Raw genomic sequence first — 16,880 nt, forward strand, 5'->3', positions numbered from 1 at the left:
AATAGAAGAAGCTACACACATATTAAGAATAACCTTGGGGCACCTGGATGGCTTGGTCGGTTAAGAGACCAGCTCTTGATTTCAGCTCAGGTTATGATCTCATGGGTTGTGAGATCAAGCCTCACTTTGGGCTCTGCACTCATTGTGGAGTCAACTTGGGGATCTCTGCCTCTCCATATCCCTCTGTCCCTCCCCCAGCTCATGCTCTCTCTCTTCCTCTCTCTCAAATAAATAAACCTTTAAAAAAAAGGAATATACTCAAATAGGCTATCATGGTAAAGCACTTGTTGGCAGAGAACATTTCAATATAGGGTAAGACTGTTATTGACTTAGAGCTTATAGTATAGTTTACTGGGCTAGCTATTACTAATTGAGAATGTAATTATATGTTGGTATTGTCCTTTAGTGGCATGTGTGTATATACATTTAATTATACATACTCTGTGTCTGACTCTCATATATCTATATTGATATATCTATACATATACATATATATATATAAGTATATGCATGCATGACATTTGATGAATGTACTTAAATATTATTTTGGAACTACTTTAGGGACAAATAGAATTTTATGCATATGTAAAATATGGAAGAGTTTTACAATACGGTATGCATATCTTTGTTCACAAATTCAATTAACATTTACTTGGTGCCTAGACTATATCATTTGAATCACATACATTATCTCTCTTAATAATTATGATTACATTGAACATGTGATCATATCATCAAGGCATGTCATAGAATGAAATGGAACAAAACAGAGAATATTATCATTGTCTTTGTGTGAGTTACTCTCAGGAAAAGTAAAAGACACCTAGATATGCAGTTTGAAAAAAAGAAAAAAAGAACATCAGTTCCTAAAGTCCAAAATAAAGAATATAAGTTCCCCAAATAAGAGAGAGACCAGGATAAAAAACTTTAGAGATATAATACAAGATAATATTCCAGAGTTAAAGTACAATTGACATGCCCACCATATGCCCAGACAGTAATGCAAAAGACCATACCTAGACATAACATTTTGAGAACCAAGTTTCTAGAGTATAAAATTAAAAAAAAAACCTGTCAATAAACAATTAAACAAAATGAATGAAATAAATCAACCAAAAATGCAATCTACAAGAGGAAAAGAATCAGTCCCACATTGAACATATCACCAGAAAGACTTGATGCTAAAACCCAATAGATTAATCCTTTTAAAGTTTTATGGGGTTTTTACTTATTTTTATTTTATTTCCTTTTATTATTTTTTTATATAAATTTTAGGTAGTTAACATACAATGCAATATCTGTTTCTGGAGAAGAATTCAGTGATTCATCAGTTACATACAACACCCAATGCTCCTCATTACAAGTGCCCTCCTTAATGCCCACCACTCACCTAGCCCATCACCCATCCCACCTTCCTCCATCAACCCTTAGTTTGTTCCTTGTCATTGAGAGTCATTTATGGCCTGTTTCCTTCTTTCTCCCCCCCCCCCTTCCCATAAGTTCTTCTGTTTTCTTTCTTAAATTCCACATATAAGTGAGATCATATGGTGTTTGTCTTTTTCTGACTGACTTATTTCACTTAGCATAATGCAATCTAGCTCCATCCATGTCATTAAAAATGTCAAGATTATATTCTTTTTAATGGCTGAGTAATATCTCATTGTGTGTGTGTGTACGTGTGTGTGTGTATACACACACTACATCTTTATCCATTCATCAGTCAATGGACTAATTATATATATATTACATATATATATATAGATATATAATCTTCTTTATCCATTTATCAGTCAATGGACTAATTATAATATATATTACATTATATATTACATACATCTATATCTAGATAGATAGATAGATAGATAATCTTCTTTATCCATTCATCAGTCAATTGACATTTGGGCTCTCTCTCCATAGTTTGGCTACTGTTGATAATGCTGCTATAAACATCAGGGTGCATGTATCTCCCTTTGAATGTTCTCATCATAAGAAAAAAAAATTCTATAACTATGTATAATGATGGATGCTAACTAGAATTATTGTGGGTGACCACTGCACTAGTATACAGCTGCAAAATCATTATGTGGTACACCTGAAACTAATAGAATATATCAATTATATTTCAACTTAAATAAATAAATAAATAACCATGAGAAACCAGTATCAACAGTGAAACTATACTCAAATTTTTCACTCAAATATGAAGGTAAAGTAAATATATTTTAAGATATGCAAAAACTCTGAACATTTCACAAAAGTTTCCTTAAAAAAATAATTTAAGTTTCTCCACCATAGTGTTTACTGCTATGACATTCCTCAGTTTAACATATATCATAATCAGGGGTTCCTGGGTGGCTCAGTTGGTAAGCATCTACCTTCAGCTCAAGTCATGAGCCCAGGGACCTGAGATGGAGCCCTGCATCAGGCTTCCTGCTCAGCAGGAAGCCCACTTCTCCCTCTCCCTCTGCCTGCTACTCTCCCTGCTTGTGCTTGTGTGCTATCTCTCTCTCTCTCTCTTTCTCTCGTGCTCTTTCTTGCTCTGTGTGAAATGAATAAATAAAATATTTTTTAAAATAACATATTATAATCATATACATTTCTATTCTTTGTGTGTTTGATTGCTGATTCCTGGTATACTTTAATCACACTCTACTCCCATTTTCTTTCCACATTGTATATTCAAACACAGCCACTCTTATGTTTTCTAAATATGGCCCTTTATCATAAATGAGCCCCCAAATTTAATAGGTCATGTCCTTAAAAGAGAGATAGTTTAAGAGTTTGTGTGCACAGGGAGGCCCTGTGAAAACACAGTGAAAACGTGGCCATTTATAAGCCAAGAAAGGAACATTGCCAGAAACCAACCCTACCAGCATTTTGATCTTGGACTTCCAGCCTCCAGAACTATGAGAAAAAAATTTGTAATTTAGGCAAAGAATCAAAGGTATTCTGTTATGGCAGCCTGAGTAAACTGACACAATATTCATATTATATATATCTGACAAAAGACTTGTATCTAGAATATAAAAAGAATTCTTACAGGTCAAAAACCAAAAGACCAACAATCTCATTTAAAATGGGAAAATACTGGGACACCTGGTTGGCTCAGTCTGTTAAGCAGCTGCCTTTGGCTCAGTACATGATCCCAGGGTTCTGGGATCGAGTCCCACATCAGGCTCTCTGCTCAGTGGGGAGCCTTCTTCTCCCTCTGCCTGCCACTCCCTCTGCTTGTGCTCTCTCTTTCTCTGTCTCTCTCTCTGAGAAATAAATAAATAAAATCTTAAAAAAAAATAAAATGGGAAAATACTCAGACACTTCATAAAAGAAAATACCCAAATAACCAACAGGTATATGAAAAGATCCTCAGCATATTTAGCTATTGGGAAAGTTCAAATTAAAATCCTTCTATAGCACTTCACGTCCACTAGAATGGTTAAAATTTAAAAGTCTGTCAGTACCTAGTCCTGCACAGTATGAGGAACAACTGGGATTCTTATACATTACATTACCAGTGGAATTATTAATTGGTATAGTACTTTGCATAACAGTTTGGCCATATCTATTAAAATAGGCTAAACATATAAGTAATTTATAATCTTCCTACACTACCAAAGGACACATACAAGAATGTTCATAACAACTTTTCTCATAATAGGCAAACACTGGAAAGAACCTAAATGTTCAATGAAGGAATGGATATATTCCTCAATTTTCAAACAATGGAATAATAATTCAGGGCTAAAAACAACAAATTGTAGCTACAGGTAACAACATAGGTTCATTTCACAGCCATAATAATGAGTAAAAGGAGCTCATAACATTATGTATATATGTATCTCTATTCATATCCTGGACATCTAGAGTGTTTCTTTTGTATTGTTCCCTGTACATGCTCTTTTTATATTTTCTCTGGGATATTTGGCCTGAAAAAATGTAAAGCAAGAAGGGAAAAATTAGAAACAATATAAGATATAATATTCAAAGAGAAGAAAAAGCAAAACTTATACAAAAGAAAATATAGTCAATACACTCTGGCTATACAGCGAACTATATGTTCATATTCACAATAATGAAAGCTTCATTAATTTTCAACATTCAGATTAGCCCATGAACAAAATATAGGAGGCTTAAAATGATTCAGGACAGAATATATACATTATATATCTTTATTTGTGTGTATGTTATGTATGTGTATATGTTATATAACTTAATGATATGGAAGTAAAATAAAGATCCCAGTGTATGGAGTAGAAAATCTAGAAGAAAGGAAGAGAGAAGTGTCTTCAATTAACAAACGGGAATTCAAGAGAAGATGCCTATGTTTGATGGAACTGGAAATAAGGTTTATATATGCATTAAGTTATTGAAGTACATGGTATAATTATTTTTTTATTTTTTTATTTTTGGGTTTTTTTTTTGTTGTTGTTGTTGTTATTTATTTATTTATTTATTTTTAGAGAAACAGAGAATGCATGACCTTAGGGGGAGAAGCGCAGAAGGAGAGGGAGAGAGAGAATCTTAAGCAGGCTCCATGCCCAGCATGGAGGGAGCCTGATGCAGGCCTCTGTCTCATGACCCCGAAATCATGACCTGAGCCAAAACCAAGAGTCAGATGCTTAACTACGTCACCCACTTTAGTTATTAAGTGTAGTAAACATATGTTGAGAAAAGGAAGTTGGCAATCATTTGAGTGACTAAGAAAGTAAGAATGTATGAAAATCCCCATTTGTCATAATAGATTATATAATATCTAAAATGTGCTAATCAATGATATTAATACAACATAATTTAGAGATGTGGAGGGCCCAGTTCCAATTCTTAGAGAGTAAAGGTTTCCTAGCACAAGTAAGCAATTGGATACTCTACTGCTATCAGAGAATTCAAATCAATTCTGACACTGTCTACCCAGAGAATGTATCAGATTCCACAGGTTAAGGATTTAGTCCTACCAGCCTCTCCTCCCCCCATCAGATGACCATCACAAGCTTAGGTTGTCACCTGTGCTTCTGGCCTACTGGCTAGACCAGAAGTTCCAATGACTCCCTCCGGCTCAGAATGCCAATCACAAACTCAGGTTATTACCTGTACTTCTGACCTAATGACTACAGATCAGAAGTGCCTATGATTCTCTCTTTGGGTTTGATTACTTTGCTAGAGACTCACAGAACTCAGAGAAACGGTGTACTTACTAGATGACTATTTTATTATTAAAGGACATAACTTGGGAACAACCAGAAGAGAGAGATGTCGAGGGCAAGACCTCTCTGGGCATGCCATTCTCCTAGAACCTCCATGTGTTCACCAACTCAGAAGCTCTCTGAATCCTCTCCTATTTTGTTTATTTATGGAGGCTTTATTTATTACATAAGCAGAGTTGATTAATTCATTGGCTGTTGGTGATTAATTCAAATTCCAAACTCTTTCCCCTCCCTCAAAGCAGGGGGTTAGGATTGAAAGTTCCAACCCTTCAAGCACAAGGTTGACTTCACTTGCAACTAGTTTCATCCTTAGGTGCTTTCCAAAAGCCGCTTCATAACAAAAGACATCTTTATAGTTTGGTTTACTTAGGAAATTCCAACGGTTTTAGAAGCTCTGGACAAGTAACATGGTTAAAGACCAAATATATTTCTTACCATAAATCACAAAAACAAAGGAGGTAAGTACCAGAAGTTAACACAGAGATAAAAGAGTTAAAATTTGATCCCTTTTTAGAACAGAAAAAAGAATGCCAGAAAAGCAACAACAACAACAACAAAGGCTTATTTGTATTATGAACCCTTCTTTATAATTAAATATTTTTAATGATGCACATATTTCGTTTTGATTATTAAAAAGCTATTTATATAGTTGCTTGTCAACCATTCTTGCACATAAATAGCACAAAGGGTAAAATCTATTTGGTAGGCAGTTTAATAATAACTATTTGAATTAAAACACATATACTCTTTGACCCAGCAATTCCACTAAGAAAACTTCATCATACAGATATTTTTGCATGAAAGCACAAAGATACAAGTATGAATATTCACTGCAGTGTTACAATAAAAGACTTAAATATCCGTCAATAGAAACTCATTGAGTGATTTTGCCACATCCATGCCTTGGATTATTCTATTTTATTTTATTCTGTCTGCGCTGCTTTGGAGTATTTCAAGATTTATTGTTATTACATTAAAAAAGAAAAAGATGCAGAACATAATTACAGTGTGGTTTAATGTACATAAGTTTATTATGAATATGCATATGTATACACACAGCACTTACTTGCAAAAACATTTTTTGGGTGGAGGAAACTGAGAAGTAATTATTAATTTAGAAGTAATTGCTAACTATAATTCAGAGAATGACACTGTGGCAAGAATGGTAGGGTAGAGGAATTTTTTAGGACTGGGGGGTGATTCCCTCTGCAGTGTCCAAATTACTATCCTGAAATAAATTATGTTTTCTATTATAAAATCATTAAAAACAACTTTAGAATAACTTACTCATCTTTGTATTTTTGGGCTGTGTAACTCAATTCTTTGTATGCAGCAAGTGCTCAATAATGTCTGATTACATGAATTCCAAATGAAACGTGCCAGCAGAGAGAAATAGCCACATGGCCCAAATGGAGATTTCTACACTGAAGACTCAGCAGCTATTTCCTGTCTGAAATATCTTCTCATCTAGGTAGTAGTTAACCAACATAAAGTGCCTTAGGAACTAATTGGAAGGATGGCCAAGGTCCTCGTTGGAGAACATGTCTATAAATTTCATTGCAATTAGGCTTAATGAGGCTATTACCTCCCTGTGTCCACAATGTCATATTATTGGTCAAAGGACACCAAGGCTCATGTAGTTCTGCTCAATTTGAATTAAGATTACTCTTTTCTAGGTGGAAATTTCATTGAGGTCAGAAACATAATGGGAAAGACATAAAGGTAGGAGTCATATTCCCCCCCCCAACTTTTTTTTTCTTTCTTTCTTTCTTTCTTTTTTTTTCTTTTTTAACAGCCCTAACCCATCTTTGGCCATTGCTGTCTACATTCCTCATGAAATAGGGTCAGTTCATCACTCTTACCTATTAAAAGCTGGGTTACAATATAACTCTTATGCCCAATACCTTTACCTATTTCAGAGACAAAAATGATGTGCTTGTTTCAACTATAAATGCGGTTAAGGTAGTGGTTAAGAGCATAAACTTTGTTCAGTTTAATGACCTGGTTTTGAATGTTAGGTCCATCATTTACCAGTTGAACAATTTCAGGAAGGTATTTAACCTCTCAGAGGTTTCATTTACTCATTTGTAGAATGTTGAAAATAATGTCCAAGCCAATAGAGTTGTGGTAACAAATACAATTTTTAGAAAATTGTCTGTACAGTGCTTGGAAACAGTAGTTATATATAAACTGCAATCAGACACAAAAAGGGAATACCTTTTCTCAGTAGGAAAATACATGCTCATAGCTTCTCCTGGGCAAGTGATATTTTCAGCATCAAAAAAATGGAATTGGCAGGATGATCTTTCTTAGGAGACTCATCATATATTTAGGACAGAGGTTAACTGCCCAATAATAACTTGGAAAAAGAGAAACAATAAGCTTGGGAAAGATACTGAAGATTATAAAAGGACTCCTTAGGCCTGGTGTACCATATCCTTTTCCATGTGTTAGATAAGTATATACATTACCCTGAAAAATCCATAAATGCAGAAAATGTACATAAAACTGTCAAGAAGACAGAAGAAAAAAAATTAGTGTCCAAAACTTGGGAAGCTTGTCTCCAAAGCCTCAGTTATGTGATCTCACACCTTGATTCCAAATAGAACATAAAACCTTTTTGTCTTATTACAGTGCCTAATTAATAATCATTAATTCAACAAATGTTTACTGAGCACTCACACTATACTAAATCCCCAATCAAAAACAAAAAACAAAAAACGAAGGCCCCCCAGAAAAACCATAAGTGATGCTTCTTATCATGCAGTTCTCAGTTTACAGGGAGAAAGAAACAATGAACATGTAAACACAGAAATAAATCTACAAAGACTAATTCTAATACATGCCATGAGCTCAAAACTCAGTGCAGACAGAATGACAGCTGTGGTGGGGGTCAATGTTATTTATATAGAGAATATTGTATATAAAGCTACCCAGCACCCAGGTCAATTTATTCTCTCTATATTCAATATGAATTAGAAATGCCTTAAATTCTCAAAATTTACATAAGCCATGTAGTTTCATAATTATTCATCTTCATAAAAAGAAATGAATACTTTGCAAATTCTTATTTTTTTTATTACCACTAAATTGAAATTCAGTGCACCAAGAACCCTCAGCTTTATCTCACTGTATACGATTGAAGTTCCATCTGTCACTTTAGCATGGCATTGATTTCATTTAAAGCTGCACATAATGACTAGATGCCAAAATCTTCTTTCAGCTGACTAATAATGCTTAAAAATTAAAGGAAAATGTTAGAAGTAATTATTTGAAATTGCTAATTTGTTTATGGTTTTCCAAGAAATTTTGCTGTTTTGATCCTTTACTGGAAAGCAAGCAAGGAAATAACAAAACGTAGGTCTGGGGAATTGATACTGACAAATCTAATTGCTGATTGAAGCCCCCTACCAATGTATAAGATGGCAACTTGCAGCTGTTTGTAGAATCCCTCAGCTGGTCCATTACTTGATAGTAAATCAAGCTCTAAATTACTGATTTTCTTTGCCAACATCTTTATTATCGCTATCCCATCTTTTAAAAAAGACATTTAAAAGGAGCAAAAAAAAAAAAAAAAACCAAAAATGAAGACTAAATGAAAGGCAATGAAACCATTGGATTATAACTTTGATCCCCTCCTACAAACAATTAGTTCTATTTGTGCTGGAAAGCTAAATGAATCATTTGAATATGTACTAAATAATTACTGTTCCCACCTCCTCCCTCCTTCCTCTGTCATCTTTTGCTAACTTCAAGACTTTAATCTCTTTTATTTTCTTGTTTTGAACATTCATTCTTTACTCCACTAAAAAAATTGAGGTAATATTAGGCAGAATGTGTTTCTCTATCTCTTAATTTTCCAACATCTTTCCTTCAATAAAGGCCACAGACTTAGTTGTTTTCTTGCCTGTTGCTTTATGGTTGTATGTGATTCATGGCTTGGCAGCTTTGATTGTACATTTTCCTGATGATTTCTGTCCAAGTCTGTCATTCTCATTCAATTCAGAGTTGAAGCTTTGTAAGAATAAATAGTTTTGTTACCAGAAGAATCTTGAAGGCTTTTGAAAGACTTCTTCTAAAGTAGTCAAATCCATTTTAGTATTCAATTGCTCTGACTTTCAAGGTTAAAGCCTCATTTCTCACAGGCATAACTTTGAATGCTACAACAGAACACCCTGGTTCTGAGAAGTAGCAAGTGACTGATGATACTATTGATTTTAGCCTTGGTTGGTTTCTATATGGAGCTTTGCAATTCTCATCAAGTATATAAAAATAAATCCAAATAAACTTCCTAGAGCAACGAAAAAATTAAACATGATTTTTAATAATCCATATAGCTACAGACACTTCCATCTCTAAAATATTAATAATATACAAATGGATTCAACTTTCTGGAAGCTCCACTTAGTCATATAAATGAGATAAACTTTTTTTTCTTTTCTCAAAATTATTCTTTTATCATTGTTATGATATGTGTTATGATTTACAATCCAACTATACCCAAGAGACAGGTAAGTAAGATGGTATAGAAGTCATGCATGTCTATTATTTTATAATTGTTATGAATGTCTGAATTTCTTCCATCATAAAACATCTATGAAATACTTCATAGAAAATACTTCAGAAAAATAAATTACAGATCTTCTTTCTGTTTTTTTACTTCAGTTATCTGTAGATTTTTATAAACACTATATATGCATATAACATAGTATTTTTAGTTAGGCTGTATTTTATTTTAGATTACTTTAAAATTTAGATAATAATTCATATAAAAATCAAAGCACTAGAAAATGTATACAAAAGATGTCTTGTTCTAATCTTTGTCTTGTTCTAGCGCACAGACACACTATGTAATTACTCCCATTTTTAATTTGAGTGTTTTCCCAGTCTTTCCTTTCACAAATTTTAAGAAATACGAATATATATTCTCTTCCCTTCTTTGTAATATACTGCCCTCGTGCTTTTTTTCATATAAAAATATATTCTCAAGATCACTGAGTATCAGGACAGAGAGTTTTCTCATTTTAAAAAATGCTTCACAATATTTTGATGTGGAGTTGTACCTTAGATTTTAGTTTGCTGCAAAGAAAACAACACCACATGATGAACTTTTATATATATATATATATATATATATTTTATTTATTTGACAGAGAGAAATCACAACTAGGCAGAGAGGCAGGCAGAGAGAGAGAAGGTAGCAGGCTCCCTGCAGAGCAGAGAGCCCCACATGGGGCTCGATCCCAGGACTCTGTGGGTCATGACCTGAGCCGAAGGCAGAGGCTTTAACCCACTGAGCCACCCAGGCACCCCCACATGATGAACTTTAAACACTTGTTATTTTGTACAGTTCAGGTATATCTAAAGGGTAGATTCCCAAAAGTGAGACTTCAGAATCAAAGGATGGTGCATTTATAATTTCAACAGATGCTGCCAAGTTTTTCTGCATCAGAGTTGCTTCAACAACACATTTTTTTTTAATTTAAAAGCCAACTTTTAGTACATCATTAGACCCAGTTTAACAGTTCATCAGTTGTGTATAACACCCAGTGCTCATCACATTACATGCCCTCCTTAATGCTCATCACCCAGTTACCCCACCGCCCAACCCACATCCTCTCCAACAACCCTGTTTATTTACTATAGTTAAGAGTCTCTCATGGTTTTTCTACCTCTCTAATGACTTCCCATTCTGTTTTCCCTCCCTTTCCCTTTGGTCCTCTTATATTCCACAAATAAGTGAAACCATATGATGATTGTCTTTTTCTAATTAACTTATTTCACTCAAAATAATATCCCCCAGTTCTATCCATATTGATGCAATTTGTGGGTATTCATCCTTTCTGATAGCTGAGTAGTATTCCATTGTATATAAGAACCGCATGTTCTCTGTCCATTCATCTGTTGAAGGTCTTCTTGGCTTCTTGCACAGTTTGGCTATTGTGGACATTACTGCTATGAATAATGGGGTGCATGTGTCCCTTCTTTTTACTACATCTATATCTTTGGGGTAAATACCTAGTAGTGCAATTGCTGGGTCTAGGGTAATTCTATTTCTAACTTCTTGAGGAATCTCCATACCATGAGAAATTATAAAGATTAGAACAGAAATCAATGAAATAGAAACCAGAATAACAGTAGAACAGATTTACAAAACAAGAAGCTGGTTCTTTGAAAGAATTAATAAGAACAATAAACCCTTAGCAAGGCTTATCCAAAAGAAAAAAGAAAGGACCCAAATTAATAAAACCATGAATGAAAAAGGAGAGATCACAACCAACACCAAGAAAATGCAATTTTAAGAATATATTATGAGCAATTATATGCCAACAAGTTAGGCAATCTGGAAGAAGTGGATGCATTCCTGGAAACTTATAAACTATCAAAACTGTAACAGGAAGAAATAGAGAACTTGAACAGACCTATAACCAGTAAAGAAATTGAAGCAGTAATCAAAAATCTCCCAACACACAAGAGTCCATGGCCAGATGGCTTCCCAGGGGAATGCTGCCAAACATTTAAAGAATACCTATTCTTCTGAATATGTTTCAAAAAAAAAAAAATAGAAACAGAAAGAAAAATTCCAAACTCGTTCTATGAGGCCAGCATTACCTTGACCCCCAAACCAAAGACCCCATCAAAAAGAGGAATTACAGATCAGTATCACTGATGAACATGAATGCAAACATTCTCACCAAGACACTAGCCAACAGGATACAACAGTACATTAAAAGGATTATTCACCACGACCAGTGGGATTTATTCCTGGGGTGCAAGTGTGGCTCAACATCTACAAATCAATCAACATGATACATCATATTAATAAAAGAAAGGACAAGAACCACATGATTCAATAGATGTGGGGGGGAAAAAAGCATTTGACAAAATACACCATCCTTTCTTGATTAAAAAACTTCACAGTGTAGGCATACAGGGAACATACCTCAATATCATAAAAGCCACATAGGAAAGCCCATAGCAAATATCATTCTTAATGGTGAAAAATAGAGCTTTTTCCCTAAGGTCAGGAACACAACAGGGATGTCCCTCTCTCTCTCTTTCCCACCACTGTTGTTGCTTTTTTTGAAGATTTTACTTATTTGTTTGACAGACAGAGATCACAAGTAGGCAGAGCAGCAGACAGAGAGAGAGAGGGAGGCAGGCTCCACACTGAGCAGAGAGCCCAAGGCGGGGCTCGATCCCAGGACCCTGGGATCATGACCTGAGCTGAAAGTAGAGGCTTAACCCACTGAGCCACCCAGGGGCCCCTGTACCACTGTTGTTTAACATAGTACTGGAAGTCCTAGCTTCAGCAATCAGAAACAAAAAGAAATAAAAGGCATCTAAATCCACAAAAAAGAAGTCAAATTCTCACTCTTTGCAGATGACATGATACTCTATGTGGAAGACCCAAAAGATGCCACCGAGGAATTGCTAGAACTCATACAGGAATTCAGCAAAGTCACAGGATATAAAATCAATGCACCGAAATCAGGTGCATTCCTATATACTAACAGTGAAGAAGAAGAAAGAGAAAGTAAGGAATTCATCCCATTTACAATATACCAAAAACCATAACATAGGAATAAACCTAACCAAAGAGGTAAAGGATCTGTACTCCCAAACCAGAGAACACTTATGAAAGAAATTGATAAAGGCACAAAGAAATGGGAAAACATTCCATGCTCATTGATTGGTCAAATAAATATTGTTAAAATGTCTATGCTACCCAGAGCAATCTACACATTCAATGCAATCCCTATAAAAATATCATCAACATTTTTCACAAAGCTGGAACAAGTAATCCTAAAATTTGTATGGAACTATAAAAGACCCCAAATAGCCAGAGGAATGTTCAAAAAGAAAACCAAAACTGGTTGCATCACAGTGCCAGATTTCAAGCTATATTACAAAGTTATAATCATCAAGACAGTACGGTACTGGCACAAAAACAGACATGTGAATGAATGGAATAGAATTGAGAACCCAAAAATGGACTCTCAACTCTATGGTCAACTAATCTTCAACAAAGCAGGAAGGAATATCCAATGGAAAAATGACAGTCTCTTCAATGAGTGGTTCTGGGAAAACTGGACAGCCACATATAGAAGAATGAAACTGGACCTTTTTTTTTTTTTTACACCATACACAAGAATAAACTCAAAATGGATGAAAGACCTAAATGTGAGACAGGAATCTATCAAAATCCTAGAGGAGAACATAAGTAGCAATCCCTTCGAACTCAGCTGCAGTAACTTCTTTGGAGACAGATCTCCAAAGGCAAGGAAAGCAAAAGTAAAAATGAACTATTGGGACTTCATCAAGGTAAAAAGCTTGTGCACAGAAAAGGAAAGAGTCAACTAAACTAAAAGGCCACCTACAAAATGGTAGGAAGATAGTAGCAAATGATATATAGATAAAGGACTAGTATCCAAAATCTACAAGAACTTATGAAACTCAACCCCCAAAAAAGAAAAAATCCAGTCAAGAAATGGGCAGAAGACGTGAACAGACATTTATCCAAAGAAGACATTCAAATGATCAACAGACACATGAAAGAATTCTCAATATCTCTTGGCATCAGGGGAATACAAATCAAAACCACAATGAGATACTAGCCCTTTATCTGATATGTCGTTTGCAAATATCTTCTCCCATTCTGTCAGTTGTCCTTTGGTTTTGTTAACTGTTTCCTTTGCTGTGCAAAAGCTTTTGATCTTGATGAAATCCCAATAGTTCATTTTTGCCCTTGCTTCCCTTGCCTTTGCCGTTGTTCCTAGGAAGATGTTGCTACGGCTGAGGTCGAAGAGGTTGCTGCCTGCGTTCTCCTCAAGGATTTTGATGGATTCCTTTCTCACATTGCGGTCCTTCATCCATTTGGAGTCTATTTTCGTGTGTGGTGTAAGGAAGTGGTCCAATTTCATTTTTCTGCATGTGGCTGTCCAATTTTCCCAGCACCATTTATTGAAGAGGCTGTCTTTTTTCCATTGGACATTCTTTCCTGCTTTGTCGAAGATTAGTTGACCATAGAGTTGAGGGTCTATTTCTGGTCTCTCTATTCTGTTCCAGTGATCTATGTGTCTGTTTTTGTGCCAGTACCATGCTGTCTTGATGATGACAGCTTTGTAATAGAGCTTGAAGTCCGGAGGAACTTAGCAAACTCAACACCCAAAGAACAAACAATCCAATCAAGAAATGGGCAGAGGACATGAACAGACATTTCTGCAAAGAAGACATCCAGATGGCCAACAGACACATGAAAAAGTGCTCCACGTCACTCGGCATCAGGGAAATACAAATCAAAACCACAATGAGATATCACCTCACACCAGTCAGAATGGCTAAAATTAACAAGTCAGGAAATGACAGATGCTGGCGAGGATATGGAGAAAGGGGAACCCTCCTCCACTGTTGGTGGGAATGCAAGCTGGTGCAACCACTCTGGAAAACAGCATGGAGGTTCCTCAAAATGTTGAAAATAGAACTACCCTATGACCCAGCAATTGCACTACTGGGTATTTACCCTAAAGATACAAACATAGTGATCCGAAGGGGCACGTGTACCCGAATGTTTATAGCAGCAATGTCTACAATAGCCAAACTATGGAAAGAACCTAGATGTCCATCAACAGATGAATAGATAAAGAAGACGTGGTATATATACACAATGGAATACTATGCAGCCATCAAAAGAAATGAAATCTTGCCATTTGCGACGACGTGGATGGAACTAGAGCATATCATGCTTAGTGAAATAAGTCAATCGGAGAAAGACAACTATCATATGATCTCCCTGATATGAGGACATGGAGAAGCAACATGGGGGGGTAGGGGGATAGGAGAAGAATAAATGAAACAAGATGGGATTGGGAGGGAGACAAACCATAAATGACTCTTAATCTCACAAAACAAACTGGGGATTGCTGGGAGGAGGTGGGATTGGGAGAGGGGGAGCGGGCTATGGACATTGGGGAGGGGAGGCGAACCATAAGAGACTATGGACTCTGAAAAACAACCTGAGGGTTTTGAAGGGTCAGGGGTGGGAGGTTGGGGCAACCTGAGGGTTTTGAAGGGTCAGGGGTGGAAGGTTGGGGGAACAGGTGGTGGGTAATGGGGAGGGCACGTTTTGCATGGAGCACTGGGTGTTGTGCAAAAAGAATGAATACTGTTACGCTGAAAAAATAAATAAAATGGGAAAAAAAAAAACAAAAAAAAAACACAATGAGATACCATCTCCCATCAGTCAGAATGGCTAAAATTAAGAAGTTAGGAAATGACAGATGTTGGACAGGATGCAGAGAAAGGGGAACCCTCTTGCACTGTTGGTGGGAATGCAAGCTCATCTTCACATTCTTGAAAGCAGTTAATGAGAGCACCTTTCTTCCATTGTCCTATCAACAGACTATGTGGTCAAACATTTTGGATTTTTGCATTTCTCTTATTTGGTATTGAGTTAGACATCTTTTTATCTGCTGCAGGACCATGTTTATCTTGTTTTCTCTGAACTAGGTCTATACTGTGTTCAGTTATTGAATGAGCTACTGGTCTTTTTCTTACTGTTCTCAGGATCTCTATACATACAAATTTTTATTGACATAAACATTTTTCAAATTTTTTATTCTTATTTTTACTGCAGTGATAATCTTTGTCACGCAAATGTGTTTTTAGGGTTGATTTTTCAGTTTATAATTGATTATTAGTATAGTTTTAAATTTGGGATCATAATTAGAACATCTTTACTGCAAATTTCACTCATTTTCCTCAAGCACACACATGGTTTTATTTTTACATGTACATCATTATTTATTTGGAGTTTATATATGTCTTGAGATAGGAATCTAAATTTTCTACCCAGCTGACTCCAAATCATTTATTCACAAGTCCATAACACCACTAATTTTAGATACTTCCTTTCTTATATACAAAATTTCCATTGCACTTGGATTATTTATTCCTAGTCATGCTCTCCTATTCCTTTGGTCTATACATATATTCATGCATCTGTACCATATTTTTAAAATTATTGTGACATTTTTCAGAGTTCTCCTGAATATTCTTGATTGTTTATTTTTTCCATAAGTACTTTATGATTTGCACAACAATTTCAAAAGCCTTCTGTTTATATCTAATTATTAAAACATTGCAATCTATCTTGTGGATTTCTTATTTTTCTAGAGTCAGTCTTTTATTTTCTTGCATGTTTTTCAACATTTCAAAATTTGGTGACTAAGACATTAATATCTCATAGTCATGTATTTAAAAATGGCTCTACTCTGTCCTGATCATGTGACTTGGCAGCTAATACTCTTTGTATCTCTTTGTAGTATTTGGAGTCCAAACTATCTAACCTGTCATATAAAACCCTCCAAAGTTCTTTAGCCTCTTTACACACTGTGTACTTCCTTTTTACACAAGGAATTTATTTGCAATTTTAAAACAGTTTGTTATTTCTTACAACAGGATGTTGGCTAGAGATACCTTAGCTCTTTACTCTTCAAGAGACTCTCTCTAGCCTTTCGAGTATTCAGCCAAGGCATCAGCTCATCTGGAAAGCTTTCCATTACCTCTTACTGTCTGATCTAGGTACTACTCATGTATGTTCTCTCAGCTTCTGGATTATATCTCTTATATAGATCTCATCAAACTTCAATGCAAATGATTATTTTAAAGCCTTAACCATGT

This window comes from Meles meles, chromosome 15 (genome assembly GCF_922984935.1).
Source record: "Meles meles chromosome 15, mMelMel3.1 paternal haplotype, whole genome shotgun sequence".
NCBI classification, from domain to species: Eukaryota; Metazoa; Chordata; class Mammalia; order Carnivora; family Mustelidae; genus Meles; species Meles meles.